This window comes from Zea mays, chromosome 8 (assembly GCF_902167145.1).
Source record: "Zea mays cultivar B73 chromosome 8, Zm-B73-REFERENCE-NAM-5.0, whole genome shotgun sequence".
Classification (NCBI taxonomy): Eukaryota; Viridiplantae; Streptophyta; class Magnoliopsida; order Poales; family Poaceae; genus Zea; species Zea mays.
This window is the reverse complement of record NC_050103.1, coordinates 32761455-32782599: the sequence shown is the minus strand read 5'-3', so window position 1 is coordinate 32782599 and position 21145 is coordinate 32761455.

Here is a 21145-nt window from a genome sequence, read left to right as displayed (position 1 = left end):
TGATGCGGCAGAAGTACCCAAACCTTTCTTTATGTGTGAGTTTTGTTGATTCATTGATCTTTCCTTGTCATTCCGATAGAAGCGTCGGAATTCGAGGTCGAATTCTTTTTGAGGGGGGTAGAGTGTGATACCTAATTTTCTGAAAAGAAGTTAAATGTATTTTTTTTCTTTTCTTTCGTGATCTGTGTAGTTGGGGGTTGGAGTTTTTTAGGAAGCATTCACCAATAAAACAGTAGAATACTTGTTGGATTTGTGCGTTGGGGTCGGGAGCAGACGTGAGAGCGAGTTTAGGCCGTGGATCTTGATCCGGCGGTGGGGAGCCCATTAGTTTCCCCCCTAAACCCTAGCCGCCCCCTCCCTCTCACTCCCCCACCCCTTTGGCCGCCCCTCCCCTCTCTCTTCCACTCTTGCAGCCGCCCCAATCCCTCTCCTTCTTCCCCAAGTGATTGCAGCGCCACCCCTCAACCCTAGCCCCCCCCCCACCTCTTTCTCTCTAAGGTGGAGCCTCCCCGCTTGGTGTCCGTCGTGTGGGTGCGAGTCTTCCATGGGAGTTTGGAGGGAGGAATAAGGAAGAAAAGAAGGAGGAAAGGAGGAATCCAAGGTGATTTTCATGATCATTTTGTTGTATTTGTGCTGCAATCCAATTGGTTACATGTTTACCTATGCGATTTGGTAGAGGTGCTGTCCAGAAATTTAGTGGGTGGACGAACAACAGTAGTTCTAGGGATTTCTGGGTATTTTTCGTGGGCAATTAGTAGGGATCAGTGGGAGAATCATGTAGAGCTTTGTCATACCTTTCCAACGAGTACTTATGCGCTCGATTTGGAGTTATAATTTAGGAGATATCGTTGTTTGAATCCGGTTATGTTGCTGTCCAAAAAACAGATTTTTCAGGTGGGTGAACAGCAGTAGTATTAGCAGTTTCTGGGAATTTTTCGTGGGTAATTAGTGTTAACCAGTATGATAATCATGTAGGGCTTTGTCTTATCTTTCCAATAAGTACTTATGTGCTTGATTTGGAATTATATTTTAAAAGATATCGCTGTTTGAATCCGTGTATGTCGCTGTCCAAAAGACAAAAAAACAGATTATAGGGTTCATCTTGTGGACTCTTTTGGGCTAATTATATGTTGGAATTTAATTATAAATTGTATACAAAACTTGTGGGGAATTTCATGTAGATGCCTCTGGAGTTTTTGTTTGTTACCACTGCTGTCATAATTTTAAAGTTATGAATTTATTAAGCAGCGCCGCTGCAGTTTGGTGGGTGTGGGGAGAGATGTAACCCGCGGCGGGGTTTGAGTTTGTGCGTAGGCGCGGCGTCGTTTATGAGTCTGATTATGTGAAATTGGTGCACTAAGTTGTGTTTCAAAAACAGGTGGTGGACTTCCGGATCGTACTTAGGGATTTGCCCGAACTTCCGGTAAAGGCAAGTAAATACAGTGGTGGTTGCTACTGTTTGGGTTGCATCCTATTCCCTGACATTGAGTATGCATAAGTTTTAATTATGTTAATCATTGAATTCTATGATGAAGTTTATTTGTTTGGAAGTATTAATTCTCAATTGTCTAATATTGTGGATGATCATAATTTGGTAATGATATATGTGGTTGATTCCCATCTTGGATGAAGTGAAGTATTTTTTTGAATCACGTTATATGAAGCGTTGTAGGCATGACATGCTCATCACATCATCCATCTTGCATTTTGAAGTTATGTCGTGATCTTATGGTCCGACCGTACCAGTACATTTTTAGCATCGTACGTTGCCCGAGGAGGGGTACGATGCGGCTTCATATCCTTAGAGGTATGAAGGCAGAAGTCATCCTTGCATTTGCAGACATTTGCACTCATGAGGTATATATGAAGTGTGACATTACTATGTTACTATTGTGGTTTCTACCTGCGAGGTGTGGTGACTAGGTGTGTTGTACGTTGTATACGTGTTGTACCTTCGTAATAAGAAGGTTGTGGAATCAAGTGGTGGTAAAACAATGTTCTTATGTGGTTAAACAGTTTGATATTATTTTACTTGCTGAGATGTGTCATCTCACTCTTGCATTACTCAATGCAGGTACTTGATACATGTTGGGAATGAGGGGAGTAGCAGCACGTCCACTTTCACTCTCACAATAACGCCGCCCAGGCGCAGCCATGATTTAATTAGAAACTTATTGTCAAAGGAAGTTTGTTTTTTTAACTAGTCGTGCGCACTAGTTAATTCACTTCATGTCGTATGTTTAACTTCTCTTTGCTAGCCGATTAATAATACTTAGTATGTTTTGTCATGATATATGTTTATACACTGTTGCCCCCTCATTTATGCAATTTTGCAAGGGGGATGCTGCCGAAATTTTATATATAGATGTCAGAAGTGTTGTTTAGTAGCATTCCGGGGTGTTGGTGGACCCCAGGGTGTTACATCTTCTTGTTGTTGTTAGAGGAGTGCAACCCCATGGGAGTTGGCATCCTTCCGCCATCGTTTGGCTTCAAGGATTTTCATCACGCAGCCGGGCTGCAATCTCCCACCAGTGGTCATCTAGAGGGATGATCACCAGCCTTGTGGTGGGGAAAAGCAAGTCGGGCTGCGGCCTCCCTCCTGCCCTTAGCTTCAAGGATGTTCATCATCCGTGCTGAGGAGGAGGGCGTGCCGAGTTGGGGCCCCGCCTTCCGCATGAGCTGGCGGTCCGCTTCTTCTCTCAGTATCCGGAAGAGAAGGGCGTTCGCCAGTCTTGCGAAGGAGGCGCACTTCGGGAACGCGAGGCTGGTTGACAGCAGGTGTCGCCAGCCACCACGTGCCTGGTGCTTCGGCCTTGGTGGCTTTGGCGCCGTCTTCGGTGCTGCCTCCTGCTACTAGGTTGGGGCGTGGTTTTCCATTCACCGCACGGGCGATAGTCACGCCGTGCGCAGGTCCGCCACACCCACGGCCTCTCCCACGCTGTCGGCCGCAGTGGGGGTTGTACATGGCATCGTACGTCGCGGGGGCGGCGGCTACGTTCTTGGATGTCCTCACTCCCGTAAGGACGGGAGCGAGGACCTTTTCGCACGCTGAGGCAGTTGTCGCCCACGGGTGCAGAGGTGGTTGCCGCCGCTGGTGTGACTATCAGTGCCACCTGCCGCCGAGCCTCCAACTCTTTGGCTTTAATGGCCTCGTTGTCGCCCCCCATAGGCAGACGGGGGCGAGGACCTTTCCGCAGCGGCGTACATGCTGAGGTGATCGCCGCTGCTGGCGAGTCATCAGTGAAGAGGCGACCGTCGCTGTCGGTGCTGATGTGGTCGCCTCCGCTGGCGAGCCACTCGGAGCTAGCCATCCCGCTTACTGGTGTGGAGGTAGTTCATACCTACAGAGTAGAAATGGAACTAGGGTTCCACTTGAAAATAGATGTAATACTTTTGCTTTTTTGTAAGGTACTTAAGAGTACTATTTGTTAAGCAGTATTAGCACTTATCTATTTTCAACTTGTTCCTGTTGTGTGCGATATTGTTGACTCCTCCTTGGTACCTAGCCCCCCGCCTGGGATGCAGGCTTGATGTGTTGAGGTTGGATACCAGCGTTTCTGAAAAGGTTGTCATCAATCCTCGGGAGGCAAACCCGCCGGGATCTGGACCTGTACACAACTTTTAGCTAGAAAGCATTAGTAGTACACCTCATAGGGTTCTCCGTCTAACATTAGTCGTCCTTTGATACATGCTCGGGACTAGCAAGTTTTAGTCCGGGTGGCCAAGTTGCGTGTCCGGAACCCCTTGGGCCACGGTTCTAGATACTAGGACACTTGTCGCAGGGTGGTGGAGCGTGCAGGCCCACGATACAGGACCAGGCTGAGCGGCTGCACGGGCTCCGGACCACCCCAACAGACTAATGTCCATTCTCTAGCTCCGGTCCCGAGGTTGTCGGACCCGCAGGACTTATAACTCCAGATACTAAGTTCCCGTCACGGGGTGGCGGAGCATGCAGGCCCATGGTACGGGACCAGGCTGAGCGGCTACACGGGCTCCGGACCACCCCATGCAACGGGGTCCCGTTCTCTAGATCCGGGCCCCAGGCTGTCGGACCTCCCTACTTTCGTATCAGGGGTCCTAAACTGCAAGCCTGGCTGCTCAATTCGGATGTCGTCATGTCAGACACGTGGAAACCGTACGGGTGGGTTAGCTAAATGTACTATCTGAAAGACTGCAAGGTAGGACCATGGAGCAGCAATATGGGACTATCACAAGAGCACAACTGAGGGGGGTAGTTTCTCTTTATAAATCGTCGTGCATGTGTGCAGACCAATAGGCCAGGTTTATGGGGACAGACCCCACCGGTTTGTCGTACACGTATGTGTTACTTAGTTACAAAAGACAGATTCAACCCCTCAGTCTTGCTTTATGGATAGAACTTATAGAGATGTTTCGGCATCGGGGTAAGGTACTCTTCCGGTCATAGCTAGATGGCTGCCCCTGGGTCAGTGTATTCCCGTTACCTTGTAGGGTCCTTCCCAGCTGGGGGAGAGTTACGGAGCCCTTCTTAGTTTGGTACTTGTCGTAGGGCTAGGTCCCGACCCTAGGCCCCCACCTGCACTTGACTCAGGAGCCCTTATCTTTGGTCGTGGTTACTTCTGTGTGTACCTGTTGGCTGCCTGGATCCGTGGGGGAATCTAGAAGGGTTTCCAGAGGAAGGCATGCTTCAGCTCCGTAGACTGGGGAGCTCGGGATCCCTCTGGGGTCCATCTAGTTGTCTTCACCAGAGTAAGAGCCTCCGGCGAAGGCATCTTTCAGGTCCCCTTCGGGTGACTGATACCCGAGGTCCCGCTCAGTCGCGGCCACCTCGCCGTCGTCGACCTTTTCTTTGCCAGGTCGGCGACGAGGTGGGGAGCCGTCCTTGGAAGACTGCTCCCATCGCTCGCTGACGCGTTTCACGAGGTCAATGATCTCGCGACACTCTACGGCGCTGTGGCGACCGTTGGGGTGCACCAGGCATGAGCCGCTGTTACCCCTCTGCAGCCGTGGGCGTTTGTTGCGGTCGCCCTGGCCCCCGGTCACGACTGCGACCACTAGAGCGGTGGACCACAGCTTCTGGTAGTCGCGGTCCTTCTTCTTTTTCTTCTTTCCGTCCCTGGGGACAGCGCCCGAGCCACCCGACTGGGCAGCTCCGGTTTGTGGGGCCGAGTGCCATGCACGGCCCTCGGCAGCTCTGGCGCACTTATCGGCCAGGGCGAAGAGCGTGGGGACAGTTTCCACGTCATGTGTGGACAACTTCTCCAGCATTTTTTCATCACGTACTCCCAGTCGGAAGGCCGTGATGATGGAAGCATCAGAAATACGAGGTATAGTACCTCGCACCTTGGTGAAGCGGGAGATGAACTTCCGGAGAGTCTCCCCGGGCTCCTGCCTCATCGCATGGAGGTGGGCCTCCACACCGTGCTGCTGGTAAGCACTGGCAAAGTTCGCAATGAACCACGCGCAGAGCTCTTCCCAGGAGTAGACTGACCCCGGGGTGAGGTTCATGAGCTAGGTCCGCGCAGGTCCAGACAAGGCCACATGAAAGTATGTTGCCATCACAGTGGTGTTTCCACCTGCTGCCGTGATGGCGGTAACGTACACCAGTAGGAACTCCGATGTGTTCGACGTTCCGTCGTATTTTTCTGGCAGGTGCGGCCGGAACTTGGGTGGCCATGATGCCACGCGGAGATGATCCGCAAGAGCGACGCAACCCACCCCGGCCAAGGGGACACCCGTTTGAGACCGGGTGCCCTTTGGCATCTGCGGTGCAACCGTAGCGAAGTCTTGATCGAGGTTGCGACCATCAATGTTTTGGCGGCGCTCGCGCGCCCTTTCCAAAGAGACCCGGGCATTCTCTCCCGCACGCCTGTGGTTGAGTTCTGCTCGGACTTCATTGGTCTGCGCACCCCTTACTGAGGGCCAGCGCACAGATGCTGACACCTCGCGTTGGCGCCGGGATGACCGCGTCCTCGACCTGGTCAAGGTAGAATGTGCTATACCGAGTAGTCGGTCAACGTCGTCCCGCCATTGCTTCATGGCCCCTGGTGAGGCCGTGGAGCTTGGAGGGTGTCACAACAACTCCCTGGCTGCTGACAACGCCCCTGGTGATGCCCTCGATGGAGTCCGGGACGCTTGTGCTGCCGTGTGCTGACGTGCGGCGTGCACAGCAGCAGTGCCTGGCACTGGGCGACTGGGAACCTGTGGTGTCGAGGAAGTAGCTTCTCCCTCCACCGCAAAATCCACCGAAGTCTCGGCGCGATGCTCAATGATCTGCACCATCATGCTTGGACAAGGAAAACAAGCAAAAACCTAATGCCTAGCCCCCTACCTGACGCGCCAAATATCAGAGAGCAAATCTCCGGCCGGGTGGCAGAGTGCACCCGCCCTAAATCCTAAGATGGGGAGGGGCTTAAGCGTTTTGCTTGTTAGTTGGAAAAGTGGGAAGAACACAAGAACACACAAGGATTTAGAGTGGTTCGGGCCGCCGGAGCGTAACACCCTACTCCACTGTGTGTTGTATTTCTTGAGAGCTTGTATGAACTTGTGAGTGTCTAAGATTGGATTGCTTGTAACGTCGCATGCCTCCCCTTTTATAGTTGAAGGGGGGCATGCACAAAGGTGCTGGGTCCCGACATGTGGGCCCAGGGACATAAAGAATATAGCGCTTGGAGCCACCAACATTTGCTGCTGGGGTAATCTTCTTGTGCCCTAGCGCCCGAGATCCCCGTATCCTCGGCGTGCAGGGGAAGCTTCTTGTAGAAGGGGCGACGGGTACTGTGCGCCGCTTGGCACGACCGCACTGTTTGCCAACAGACTAGACAGGTGCGCCGTCTGCTGGGTGACCCTGATGCCGCCTGCCAGCGGATTGGATAGGACGCATTAAATGATGAGAGGGCGCGTCGCCTGTCAGCGTGGTGGCAGGCGGTGCGTCCTCTCCGCAATAAATGCAAAGACTACACAGCCGCATGGGCCTTTCACCAGGCTTGGCCTGTTGGCTTACGTTACGGGCCACAAGCCATGCGGTCGCGGCGGGTTTCTGCCTGAGCAGGGAGCATAGGGCAGGGCCTGGACACGTGTCGGCACCGGACCCTTGCTTGTGTCAGGGTCCTCTCCGTCTCGGGACCCTGCCTAGGCTCGGACCTTGCTCAGGGGACCTGGTATGTCTCCACGGGAGCTTCGGGCTCGTACTTACAGGGGTACGGTGTTCCTCTACGGAGGTCCGGACCCAACGGTGCTTCCTGGGACGTATCATCTTTCCTCGCCACGTGGTGCCCTTAGGTCTGCCCATGTGGTGGGGTCTTGTGCCGCTCTCCGTGTGACCAGGAGGTGTCGTACGGGTGCAGCGCCTTCATACTGTAGGAGAGGGTACCCCTGATTCAGGGTACCGACAGAGCTTTTCCCAGGAGTAGATTGATCCTGGGGTGAGGTTCATGAGCCAGGTCCGAGCCGGCCCAGACAAGGCTACATGGAAGTATGTTGCCATTATAGCAGTGTCTCCACCTGCTGCCGTAATAGCGGTGACGTATACCTGCAAGAATTCCGACGGGTTTGATGTACCGTCGTACTTTTCCGGCAGGTGTGGCCAGAACATGGATGGCCAAGTCACCCCGCGGAGATGGTCCGCCAGTGCGGCACTGCCCATGCCGGCCAACGGGACACCCGCTTGAATTCGGGCACCCCTCAGAGTTTGCGGTGTGACCGCAGCGAAGTCTTGATCGAGGCTGCGACTCTCGAAGTTTAGCCAGCGTTCACGCGCCCTCTCCAGAGAGACTTGTGCGTCCTCACCCGCACGCCTGTGGTTGAGCTCTATCCGCAGGTCATCGGGTCTCTCCAGAGAAGTTAGGGCATCCTCACTTGCACGCCGACAGTTGAGCTCCGCCCGCAGGTTCTTTGTCGGGGCGGCCCTCACTGAAGGTGAGCGCACCGACGCCGACGCCTCATGTTGACGCCGGGATGACCGAGGCTTAGGCCTGGCTGAGCTAGAATGCATCATGCCGAGCAGACGGTCGACATTGTCACGCCCCTTCTTCATGGCTCCCGGTGAGGCCGTGGAGCTAGGAGGGTGGCGTAGCAATTCCCTGGCTGCAGACAAGGCCCCAGGCGCAGCCCTTGATGCTCTGGACGTCTGCACATGAGTGTGCTGCTGCGCAGAGCGCACAGCAGCAGCTCCAGGCGTAGCGCCGACTGGCGGCCTGTGGCATGGAAGACGCAGCCTCTTCCTCCATCGGGAAGTCCTCGGGAACAAAGTCATGGTGCTCGACGATCTGAACCATGGTGTTGAGCAGGAAAACAAGCAAAAACCTAATGCCAAGACCCCCTACCTGGCGCGCCAAATGTCGGAGAGGAAATTCTTTGGCCGGGTGGCGGAACGCACCCGCCCTAAATCCTAAGATGAGGAAGGGGCCTAAGCGCTTTGCCTATCTATAGGAGGGTGGAAGAACACATGAGGACACAGGGATTTAGAGTGGTTCGGGCCGCCGGAGCGTAATACCCTACTCCACTGTCTGTTGTATTGAGTCTATGAGCTTGAGAGCTTGTATGAACTTGTGAGTCTGAGAGTCTGAGTGAATCTGCCTTGTAACATTGTTTACCTTCCCTTTCATAGCTCAAGGGAGGCACATACAAGGGTGCTGAGCCCCGACATGTAGGCCCAGGAACATAACAGAAGGAATATATTAAAGGAGTAACTAACGCCTGTGCAATCTCCTGGCGCCCTGATGTCCGCAGTTCACACAGTATTGATATGCGGCGGCTGCTTCCTTGGCAACGCGCGAGTGATGATGAGCATAGTGCATGCATCAGTATGGATGTACTGCCTGCCAATGGAATGGACAGGCACGCCGCCTGCAGAATGGACTGGTCGCCGCCTGCCAGTGGAATGGACAGGGCTCAATAAATGCGGAGGCGGCACATCGCCTGCCAGTGGAATGGACACGGCTCATTAAATGTTGAGGCGGCACATCGCCTGCTAGTGGAATAGACAGGTGGCGCGCTGTCGGTACCCTGAATTAGGGGTACCCTCTCCTACAGTATGAAGGCGCTGCACCCGTACGACACCTCCTGGTCACACGGAGAGCGGCATCCGACCCCACCACATGGGCAGACCTAAGGGCAGCACGTGGCGAGGAAAGATGATACGTCCCAGGAAGCACCATTGGGTCTGGACCTCCGCAGAGGAACACCGGACCCCTGTAAGTATGAGCCCGGAGCTCCCATGGAGACATACCAGGTCCCCTTGAGCGAGGACCGAGCCTTGGCAGGGTCCTGGGACGGAGAGGACCCCGACACAAGCAAGGGTCTGGTGCCGACACGTGTCCAGGCCCTACCCTACGCTCCCCGCTCAGGCAGAAACCCGCCGCAACCGCGTGGCTTGTGGCCCGTAACGTAAGCCAATGGGCCGAGCCTGGCGAAAGGCCCATGCGGCTGTGCAGTCTTTGCATTTATTACGGAGAGGACGCGCCGCCTGCCACCACGCTGACAGGCGACGCGCCCTCTCAGCATTTAATGCATCCTGTCCAATCCGCCGGCAAGCGGCGTCAGGGTCACCCAGCAGATGGCGCACATGTCCAGTCTGTTGGCAAACAGTGCACCCATGCCAAGAGGTGCACAGTACCCATCGCCCCTTCTACAAGAAGCTTCCCCTGCACGCTGAGGATACGGGGATCTCGGGCGCTAGGGCACAAGAAGATTACCCCAGCAACAAACGTTGGTTGCTCCAAGCGCTATATTCTATATGTCCCTGGGCCCACATGTTGGGGCCCAGCACCTTTGTGCATGCCCCCTTCAACTATAAAAGGGGAGGCATGCGACGTTACAAGGAATCCAATCTTAGACACTCACAAGTTCATACAAGCTCTCAAGCAATACAACACACATTGGAGTAGGGTGTTACGCTCCGGCGGCACGAACCACTCTAAATCCTTGTGTGTTCTTGTGTTCTTCCCACTTTTCCAACTAACAAGCAAAACGCTTAGGCCCCTCCTCATCTTAGGATTTAGGGAGGGTGCACTCCGCCACCCGGCCGGAGATTTGCTCTCCGACATTTGGCGCGCCAGGTAGGGGTATTGTGCACCACCCGAGGTGTACTAATGTCAGACGGAGAACCCTATGAGGTGTACTACTAATGCTTCCTAGCTAAAAGTTGTGTACAGGTCCAGATCCCGGCGAGTTTGCCTCCCGAGGATTGTTGACAACCTTTTCAGAAACACTGTTATCCAACCTCAACTCATCAAACCTGCATCCCAGGTGGGGGGCAAGGTACCAAGGAGGAGTCAACAATATCGCACACAGCAGGAACAAGTTGAAAATAGATAAGTGCTAATACTGCTTAACAAATAGTACTCTTAAGTACCTTACAAAAAAGCAAAAGTATTACATCTATTTTCAAGTGGAACCCTAGTTCCATTTCTACTCTGCAGATATGAACTATCTCCACACCAGTGAGGGCTGCAGGATGACTAGCTCCGAGCGGCTCACCAGCGGAGGCGACCACATCAACACCGACAGCGACGGCCGCCTCTGCACTGACGACTCGCCAGCAGCTGCGATCACCTCAGCATGTACGCCGCTGCGGAAAGGTCCTCGCCCCCGTCTTCCTACGGGGGGCGACAACGAGGCCATTAGAGCCAAAGAGCCGGAGGTCCAGCGGCAGATGGCCCTGACGGTCTCGCCAGCGGAGGCAACCACCTCTGCAGTGGGGAGCCTCACCAGCGGCGGCGACCACCTCAGCACCGACAACAACGGCCACCTGCGCACCAGTGCCATACCGGCGAATGGCGATCGCCCCAGCGCGCGCGAAGAGGTCCTTGCTCCAGTCCTCACTGCGGGAGTGAGGACAAGACCATCCAAGAACGTCGCCGCCGCTCCCACGGCGTACGACGTCTTGTACGACCCCCCGGTACGGCTGGCGACACGGGTGAAGCCGTGGGTGTGGCCGACCTGCGCACGGCGCGACCGTTGCCCGAGCGGTGGATGGACAGCCACGCCCCGTCCAAGCGGCAGGAGGCAGCGCCGGAGGCGGCACCAAAGCCACCCAGGTCGAGGAGCCAGACATGCGGCGGCTGACGGCGCCTCAGACGGCCAACCCCGCATAGTCGAAGTTCGCCTCCTTCGCAAGGCTGGTGAACGCCCTTCTCCCCCGAATGCTGGAGGAAGAAGCGGGCCGCTAGCCCACGCGAAAGGCAGAGCCCCGACCCGGCTCACCCTCCTCCCCAGCGCGGATGATGAACATCCTTGAAGCTGAGGGTAGGGGGGAGGCCGCAGCCCGGCTCGCTTCTCTCACCACAAGGCCGGTAGTCATCCTTGTGGATGACCACCGACCGGAGGTTGCGACAGGGCTGCGTCATGAAAATCCTTGAAGCCGAACGATGGCAGAAGGATGCCAACTCCCATGGGGTTGCACTCCTCTAACAACAAGAAGAAGACAAGATCGGTGGTGCCGCCACGAGCGCGAGCTCTTCGGCAATGAGATCGCTGGAGGAGACGGCCCTGACGCGGATCCCTCCAGAGAACACTAGCGCACCCCATCTAGAGGCTTGAAAGGTGGAAGGGCGAGATGGATGCAAGGGGAGCGAGGCATGGCCACTACCCGGGAGATCAACCCCTTTTTAAAGGCAGACCTTCCCACTCGAGCCCCAGAAGCGTCACGAGCGAAGTCTCCCCTGACATGCACCAAGGTTCCCACCTTATGACACGGGGGCTAGGCCCCACATGTCATACAGACTGACCCGAAGAAGGAGCGTGCAACTGCCCCACAGTTATGCGCCCCTCCATTTTCGGAGCAACCGGCGGACAAGAAGGCGAACCGCTGCACAAGGGGCATGCAACCGCCCCGCGGTTAAGCGCCCCTTCATCTTCGCTGTAACCGGTGGTCAAAAACGCGAACCGCCACGCAAGAAGCGTACAACCGCCCCATTGCGTGCCCCTCAGCTTCGCTGCAACTGGCGGTCCAACACGGGGGCCCAGGCGACATGACATGCAACCGGCACGCCAGTTACTGGGTGCAGAAAAACCGCACCGCCGCTTGCGCCAATGCCACGTCTTCTCGGGGCTGTAGTGGAAGTCTAAAAAGTTAAGTTTTTCAGAACCATTGCAGCGACTCGAGGTGCCCCGCGCATGGCCCAACAGTGACATTAAGTACGATGGTCACGGGCCAGTCAGCCGTGGGAATAGGCGAGGCAGACGGCATGACCATAGGCGGGCCGGCAGCAATTACATCAACAGGTGCACTGGTGTAGCAAGCCAAACACCAATCGGACTCTGGCCCCACCTGCAAACTCACATCCTCCTATGAGGTGGGCCCGGGGGCCACTGTCGGTACCCTGAATCAGGGGTACCCTCTCCTACAGTATGAAGGCGCTGCACCCGTACGACACCTCCTGGTCACACGGAGAGCGGCACCCGACCCACCACATGGGCAGACCTAAGGGCACCACGTGGCGAGGAAAGATGATACGTCCCAGGAAGCACCGTTGGGTCCGAACCTCCGCAGAGGAACACCGGACCCCTGTAAGTACGAGCCCAGAGCTCCCGTGGAGACATACCAGGTCCCCCTGAGCGAGGTCCGAGCCTTGGCAGGGTCCCAGGACGGAGAGGACCCCGACACAAGCAAGGGTCCGGTGCCGACACGTGTCCAGGCCCTGCCCTACGCTCCCCGCTCAGGCAGAAACCCGCCGCAACCGCGTGGCTTGTGGCCCGTAAAGTAAGCCAACGGGCCGAGCCTGGCGAAAGGCCCATGTGGCTGTGCAGTCTTTAAATTTATTGCGGAGAGGGCGCGCCGCCTGCCACCACGCTGACAGGCGACACGCCCTCTCAGCATTTAATGCGACCTGTCCAATCCGCTGGCAGGCGGCGTCAGGGTCACCCAGCAGACGGCGCACCTATCCAGTCTGTTGGCAAACAGTGCGCCCGTGCCAAGCGGCGCATAGTACCCGTCGCCCCTTCTACAAGAAGCTTCCCCTGCACGCCAAGGATACGGGGATCTCGGGCGCAAGGGCACAAGAAGTTTACCCCAACAACAAATGTTGGTGGCTCCAAGCGCTATATTCTTTATGTCCCTGGGCCCACATGTTGGGGCCCTGCACCTTTGTGCATGCCCCCTTCAACTATAAAAGGGGAGGCATGCGACGTTACAAGGAATCCAATCTTAGACACTCACAAGTTCATACAAGCTCTCAAGCAATACAACACATAGTGGAGTAGGGTGTTACGCTCTGGCGGCCCAAACCACTCTAAATCCTTGTGTGTTCTTGTGTTCTTCCTACTTTTCCAACTAACAAGCAAAACGCTTAGGCCCCTCCTCATCTTAGGATTTTGGGTGGGTGCACTCCGCCACCCAGCCGGAGATTTGCTCTCCGACACGTGCCTTATCCGCAATAAATGCGAGGCCACGCAGTCCCGAGGCCTTACGTCAGGCTCCGCCCGTTGGCTTACGTCACGTGTAAGGGCCACACAGCAGCATCGGGTCTCCGCCTGGGCGGGGAGCAGAAGTGTATACGATAAGGTCCGGACACGTGTCGGCTCCGGACCCTCGCCTGGCTTTGATCAAGGCCCGGGTATTCTCTGTCCCAGAATCCTGGGACCCTGCTGTGAGTGGTCCGGACCCCACACGGAGGGGTCCGGATCCCATCCTATGGGTCTGGTCTGCGCCCGTGGGGGTCCTTGACCTCACCCGGAGGCCCGATCTGTATATATAGGGGTCCGACACTTTCCCATGGGGGTCCGGACTCACAGATGATACCTTGGAGTATATCATCTTCTCTGGCCACGTGGCGGCCCCGGAACCATTCACGTGGTGGGGTTGGGTGCTGTTGTTGGCCCAGAGTAGTCGGCCGAGGCTGGGGCGAGCCATGGTCTGGTCCCACGCACAGCTCCTTTACCACGCGACTAAAGATAACCGCGTGGGTACTGCGTCTTCATACGGTAGCAAGGGGTACCCCTGTTCCAGGGTACCGACATTGCGCATGTCATTGATTTTTTTGAGGATTTCTACACTAAACAAAAGGCTCAACTTAAAACTTTGAAAAATAAGTTGATTAGCTCTCAAAATGATTATAAATGTTTGCTAGAAAAATTTAAAACATTTGCAAATTTGAATTGTGAGCTAACAACTAAAATTGAGAAATTAGAGTCTAATGCTCCATCCTCAACTATAGATGATAGCCTTATAAAAAAGAATGAAAAACTTAAGGCTAAGTTATCTAGCTCTCAAGAAGCTATTGAAAACCTGCTAGAGAAAATGGAAATTCTTAGCATACACAATAATGAGCTAACTACTAAGCTTGAAAACATCGGTAGCATCCTAGGAGCATCTTTAATTGAAATTCCTAAAATCATTAAGAAAGATGCTTCTACTTCTTGCTTTGATTTAATTGATGATTCTAATCCCTGCAATCAAGTTCTTGTTAAGAATGTTGTTATAGAAACATGTTCAGATGAGATTGCAATGGAGAATGAGCAATTAAAACAAGAGGTGGCTCGCCTTAGCAAGGCCTTGTATGACAAGAAAGGCAAAGACAAACAAATCTAACCTCCTCAGGATAACACTACTGCGGGAGTGAACAAGCCTGTGGAGGGAGAAACTATGATTTGTAGGCTATGCTACAAGGAAGTCCACAAGTCTTACCAATGTAAGGCGAAGGCCGGGGATAAGCAAAAGCAAAAGCTCAAGCAAAAGGCAACAAGAAAAATCTATAACACCAACATCAGCAAGATGGGCAAAAAGGCCGCTACACCATATTTGATCAAGAAGAAAAAGAATGGAAAGGTGATAGCAATCAAGGCTAACAAGCAAGCAAACAAAGGAAAGGGGGTCAAACGCATCTGGGTGCCAAAGGAAATTATCTCAACCATGAAAAGCACCAAGAAGGTTTGGATCCCAAGAGGGAAGTGAGAAGTCCAAAGGACATCGAGAAATTTGGAGGCTTGGCAAAATTGGGATATATATCATGGGATGCATCATAGTGGATCAAGTCTATTTACAAGTAGGTTAATGAATACTTTGGACCCAAATTCCCCACCCATGACTAAGGGAACTAGAGTTATTGTATTTCCTTTTTAGATATGCGTATCTATTTTCTTATATCTAGTTTTTACCTTACATGCCTAGTTTTACATGTAATATTTATTTTTAACTAGAGTTGCATGCATACTAGGTCAATCATTAGGTAGGAATGCTTGTTTTCAATTCATATCTTTGAGGAAACCACATGGTTTAAAAAGATTAGTTAAGCACGACACATAGCTTATTTACAATTTCTAAGAAAATGGTACTCCAATTGGTATCCTCATAGAGTATATTCAACATGTAGTATCATTTAACTTAAATGTGCCAAAACTCGGATTATGGATAATTTGCCCCTCTTGATATCAAAATCAAAGTGCATGTCTCCTGCAAGTATTTAAAACTTGTATGCACACTTTCAGGGGGAGGTTACTTTATAATCCAAGTCTTTGAGACTAATGCCTTGTAACATTGCAAATTCATGTCTTAGTAATTAGTAAAGTTCTTCCAAGATCATGGATTTAAAGATATCTTTTAATGAGAATTTTATTACCATGGAAATCATCTCTTTAATCTCTTAAATAAATAAAATAAAGGATCATAGTAATATATTTGGAGTTGAAAAAGTTAGATTTGGGACTCAAAACTAGAAGTAAAAAATTTGAAGTCAATTAATAAACATAAAGATTGTTAAATGTTGGTGCAAGTGAATTATCATCTTCTTCTCTCTCTCATGAATTAAGCATTAGTATTGTTGGGGACTTGCTCTCAAATGCTATAAATTGAGAACAAGACAACATCAAAACAAGTTATTTGTCAATGCCCTTCGTCCTTCGAAGCATTATTTCCCCAAGGATATAATGATCTTCGGACGAAGTTCTTGAAGGACATACCTTCATCATCTCAACATACATATATGTATGAATATTAACAACGAATGGAGCATGTAAAACATAAGAAACAATGTGAACAATAACATTATCATATGTATTTCTCAGTATGTAATTGTAAATTAATAAAAAGACAATATTGAATAACATTTGGTACCTTTGGCTTGACAAGAAAACAAAGACACAAGTGTAACACAAAAGCAAATGCCCAGTCAGCGTGAACAGTACGGGGGCACTGTTCATCTATTTATAGGCACGGGACGCAGCCCATGTGAAATTACATCCATGCCCTTTACATTTGCTAATGATCCTAAGGTAATCCATTGAGGTCTAAATAGCCTTTTCCCCTTTAAGTCGGTTCCCTTTCCTGCTGTCATGCCGAAGCTCCCTTGCGCGTAGCTTCGGCGCTGCGTCAGCCTTTGTATTGTTCGTGCTTCTCACACTGTAGTTCTGATCCGAGTCCGAAGGTACCTGTTCATGTATTACAATTCCGGAAACATTGTTAAATCATGTTTTTGAGGACCTTGGAAAGACGAAGGCCCCCAACAGTAGCCCCTCGCAAGATTAATTTGTTAGAATAACGAATTCAGATTGCAATATGGACGAAGTCCCTAAGCCGAAGGTCCGAAAAAACACCTTCCCTTTGCTAGAATAGCAACAGTCAATGACAAACGGGACCCTCCAACTTGGAGCGCGTCGATCGTATAAATAGGAACTCACCCTGAGCACATTTGGTTCGCTACTTGCCGCTTGTTTTGTTTACTCAGTTTTTAGCTCTTGCTTGCCACCGCCTGCTTAGTTTCTCAGACTCCCTAAGCTTCGGTTTTAAGGACGTGTTTTCGTCATTTCCGAAGATAAGATGTCTTAAGACAAGAAGACAGTTGCTGGGACGAAGCTAACCGAAGAGGAGAAGCTCCTTGAGGAGAAGACTGCTAAATTTATTGAGTCAATTGCAAAAACAAAGACAGAGAAGATAACTAAAGAGATACTAGAAGGCTTGTCTGAAGATACTGATGATAGCGACAACTATGATGTGGAGAGTGGAGGCAAATACTCTGAAGATCGTCCTTGGCGACCAAGTCATGCAGTCTTCAGGAAATCAACTATCAAACAGAGTCATCTTGATAATATGAGAGGAAGGTATTTTCGAGATATGTCTATTGTGAGGGCTGACGCAGACAGAGCCGTTCCTGCTCTCGAAGAAAACGAAGTTGTAATCTACCGAAGCTTCTTCAAAGCTGGACTTCGGTTCCCATTAAGCAGATTTGTGGTTGAAGTTTTAAAGATATATCAGATTTTCCTTCACTAGATCACTCCCGAAGCAATTATCAGAATGGGGATCTTCGTCTGGGCTGTGAGGAGTCAAGGTCTAGAGCCAAGCGCAAGATGTTTTTGCAGTATGCACGAGCTTTCGTATGAGACGAAGCCCTGGGGTAAGGAACAATACCATAACAATTTTAGGTGCTACAGCTTTGTTTCTCGCTCTGGCGCAAGCTACCCAGTGCCAACGTTTTGGAAGAGGTGGCACGGGGCCTGGATGGAAGAATGGTTTTACGTGAAAAATGATTTGAAGGCAAGAGAAGATATTAAAGAAATCATCATGTGACCCATTTGGTCTCGCTTCAGTCTCCGAAAACCAAAGGTAGAAATTGATGAGGCAGCCGAAGCATGCCGATGGGCCTTCAGCATAGTTTGCTCTTTTATTGGGACAAGAGACTTAGTTCAAGAACATGTAGCCTACAGGATATGGCCACTGATAGACAGCTGGGAAATGCCAAAAGAGACCATCAATAACCCTAGCGAAGATGGTTTAGTTCGATTGAAATACACCTTCAGGTTTGGAGACCAGTTTATCGAACCAGATGATGACTGGCTGAAATGTGTTGAAAATACTAGTGATGAACTACTTGGAGCATACTCCAAGTCTGAAGATAATGCACTATCTGTGGCCTTCGGGAGCCGAAAAAAGAAAAGACTAAATAGGGTTTTTGATGCTATTGGATTTGTGTACCCTGACTATCGCTACCCGCCGCGGGGGCAGAAAAGAAAGGGTGCAGCTTCTAGAAAGGCTGCTGCTTCGGCTGCTCCAAGCGAGCCTGCGCCGAAGAGGAAAAAGTTGAAGGTCCTTACTCACCGACCGCGCTACATTGAACCGGCCATAGTGCCTAAATTTGGCGGTGAAACTTCTTCAGCTATTGAAGCAAAAGAACCTGCTCCTACGCAGAGGATTGAAGAGCCGGCTGCAATGCCAAAAACTAACAAAATTGAGGAACCAAGAATCGAAGGGACAAAAACATTAGAAGTTCTAAGCTCTTCGGCAGGAGTGGAGGTGCCGAAGGCACAAAAAGGTCTAGCAGCGACCCCCAAGAGAAAAAGGATGGCCAGTGTACTAGATGTGCTGGAGACGATAAAAGCTTCAAGCTCTACTCCAGGGAAAATTGCTAAGGCTTCGAAAGTGCAAATTGAAACTGAAACAAAACTGACCGAAGCCGAAGCTACAATGAGCCAGGCTAGCGCCGAAGCTGGGCCTTTAGAGCCTGCCAAGGAGAAACCCTCAGAAATTGCAGAAAAGGCAGCGGAAGAAGAAGCTATAGAACAAATTTTTCCTGAAAAAGCTACCGCTCCTACTCCCGAAGCGTCTTTCGAAGACCTTGATTATATTATTCGACACGCTTTGGGAAAAAAATTATCTGAAGAAGAAATTTTTGAAGCTAAACACGATGCCCGAGAACTGAAGTACCCGAAAGGGGCCTTAGTGTTAAATGGTACAGATGAAGATGACTTCTTGTATTGCCTCCCAGACAACAAAGAATTATCCGTCTATCGGGAAATGGCCAGAAGTATGGGGTTCCCGAAGCTTGAAGCTGGCCTCTGCGCCATGACGAAGGACGATCTTGCGGATAGCCTTGCATACAACAGTCTGAACGTACGAAAATTGTGTATTTGGAAGTTTATGAATTTTGAATTAGTCTTTTGTTCTTATATTAATCCATTCATTCTTTTCGTATAGGGCTTAATACTTAGCAAGGCCTTAAGGGCGCAAAAGAATGCTGAAGACGAGAGCTGCACTATTGCTCTCAACAACCTTCGAACAGAGGTTATCAGGCTGAGAAACGAAGCTTTGGAAAAAGACAAAATCCTACTTACATTGGTGGACAAAGTAAATGGAGACGAAGCTAACTTCAAGGCTCAATCTGAAATCCAAAGGAATGAGATTGAAAACCTTCAAAAGCAACTGGTTGAAGCCAAATTAAAATGCACTGTTGCCGAAGCTGAACGAGATGCTAGTGATTACTGGAAAAATTATTGTGAAAAAACAGTTGCAGAACTTCGTGCATCAATAGAAAGATGCTTTGAAAAATCTGTGGAATGCGTAAAAAAGATAAAGACTAGCTTCGCCAAAGTGGGCGCGTACTCAAGCGAAGACAACTTCATAAGGGGCGATCCTGAGGGCGTAATTGAGTGGATCAGCGGTGAAGCCGGAGCTTTTGAAGAAATTTTGAGTGACCGCGGGGACGTCTGTGCGTTCTCTGGTGTGAGGGGAGTTGCAACTATTTTGGAGAAGTCAGGGTGCGAACATGTTAAAACTTTGGCCCAGGCCGAAGCTGCCTTCTCTATTGACGATACGAAGGACCCCTCGGCCGAAGCAAGCTCAATAGGCGGAAATTTTTTCACTGATATCTGGGAAAATGGCGGCCGAGGGATGGCCCATGAAATAATGAAAAAGAGCGAAAAAGATATTCATGACACTCGAGAAGCAGCGAAAGCAGCTGAAAAAGCTGCGGAACTTGAAAGACGGATAGGTATTAATGTCTTTTAACTTTATTGTTATTTCTTTTTATGACTTCAAACTAATTCATGTCTTCTACCGCAGCTGAACTATCTCCTCCCCCCGAGCCATTCGACCCACTGGCCAACCCAGAGACAAAGGAAACAATAGAAATTATTAATATGGCCGAAGCTATTGTAAATGAAGTCGTTACCAAATTGCTGACCGAAGCTGCAGATAAAGTTTCGAAGGAAGAGTAGCTATTGTAAAAACATTTCTAGAATATTATTATAACTTTTGCTGAACTATGCTTGTAATATTTGGTACTTGAATGTAATATATGAATTGTTTGTAATTCAGTTCTTTACAATGCATGAAACTTTGCGTACATACCGTTTTTGAGCCTTCGGCGAAAAAACAGCTTCCCTTCTTTTCATGCTTCGTGAAGAAAAACTTTTATGTCCCGTGGGAATATTCATACTTCGTAAAGAACATCCAAGCGTCGTAAAGACATTAATGCTTCATAAACAATAGATTTCTTTCTCCACATCAGAGCTGATGAAGCTGTACCTCTTCAAAACTTAGCACAATTTCACTTTTTCGAAGCATTCTCCAAAGGTCCACATTGTGTCCCCTTCTTGTGCCATTGATGCAATATGATGTATGATGTTATGTTATGTGAAATGATGTGATGATGTTATGTTATGTTATGTGAAATGATGTTTATGCCGAAGACACACACTCACACCCCCATAGTGGAATACACAATCTCTGTGCCGCTTATTTTTCGGCTTCACCGCTTATTTTTCGGTGTATCAGCGCTGACTTTTCGCTGTAAGTTCTGCATTCCCTAAGGAACGTCTTTTGAACTTCTTCGCCTTCTATTTCGGTGGTATTCGCGTTGACTTTTCGCGCTTCGCCTTATATTTCGGCGGTATTTCGCTCTGCATTCCCTTTGGAACGACTTTTGAGCAGAAAACTTACACTGCGCTCCCTTAGGAACGACTTTTTGTAGCTTTGGTGATACTTGCAATGTGATTTTTAGCCCCGCATTCCCTTAGGAATGACTTTTGAGCTTCAGCAATTTTTGGACTTCGTGAGTCTGTGGAAAAGATATATTTCACTGTGGCAAGAACGAAGCTATTACAAGAAACTGAAAATGGCAAGAAAACTAGGTTTATAATAATTGTTCCTTATTAAAAAAGAAAATGACAATGAATGTAAAAACTGTTTCAGGGGTAAGATATGTCTTAATAGATATGTTTCGATTCTAGCACAGTACTGTTGACTGTGCGAGCTTCGGACTCCTCCCTGAAATCTCGCTGGTGATGGGTCTGTTGTCTCCCTTCTGGCTGCTGGCCTCGTGAATATGCGGGTTGTAGTGGTGGCGGCGGTGGAGGCTGTGGCCAAGATGCCTGTGGCTGGCTAGCCGAAGCAACAGAGGCTGCAGGATGGTTACCCACATAATCTGGTATGTAGGGTGAGTGATACGAAGCATTGTGC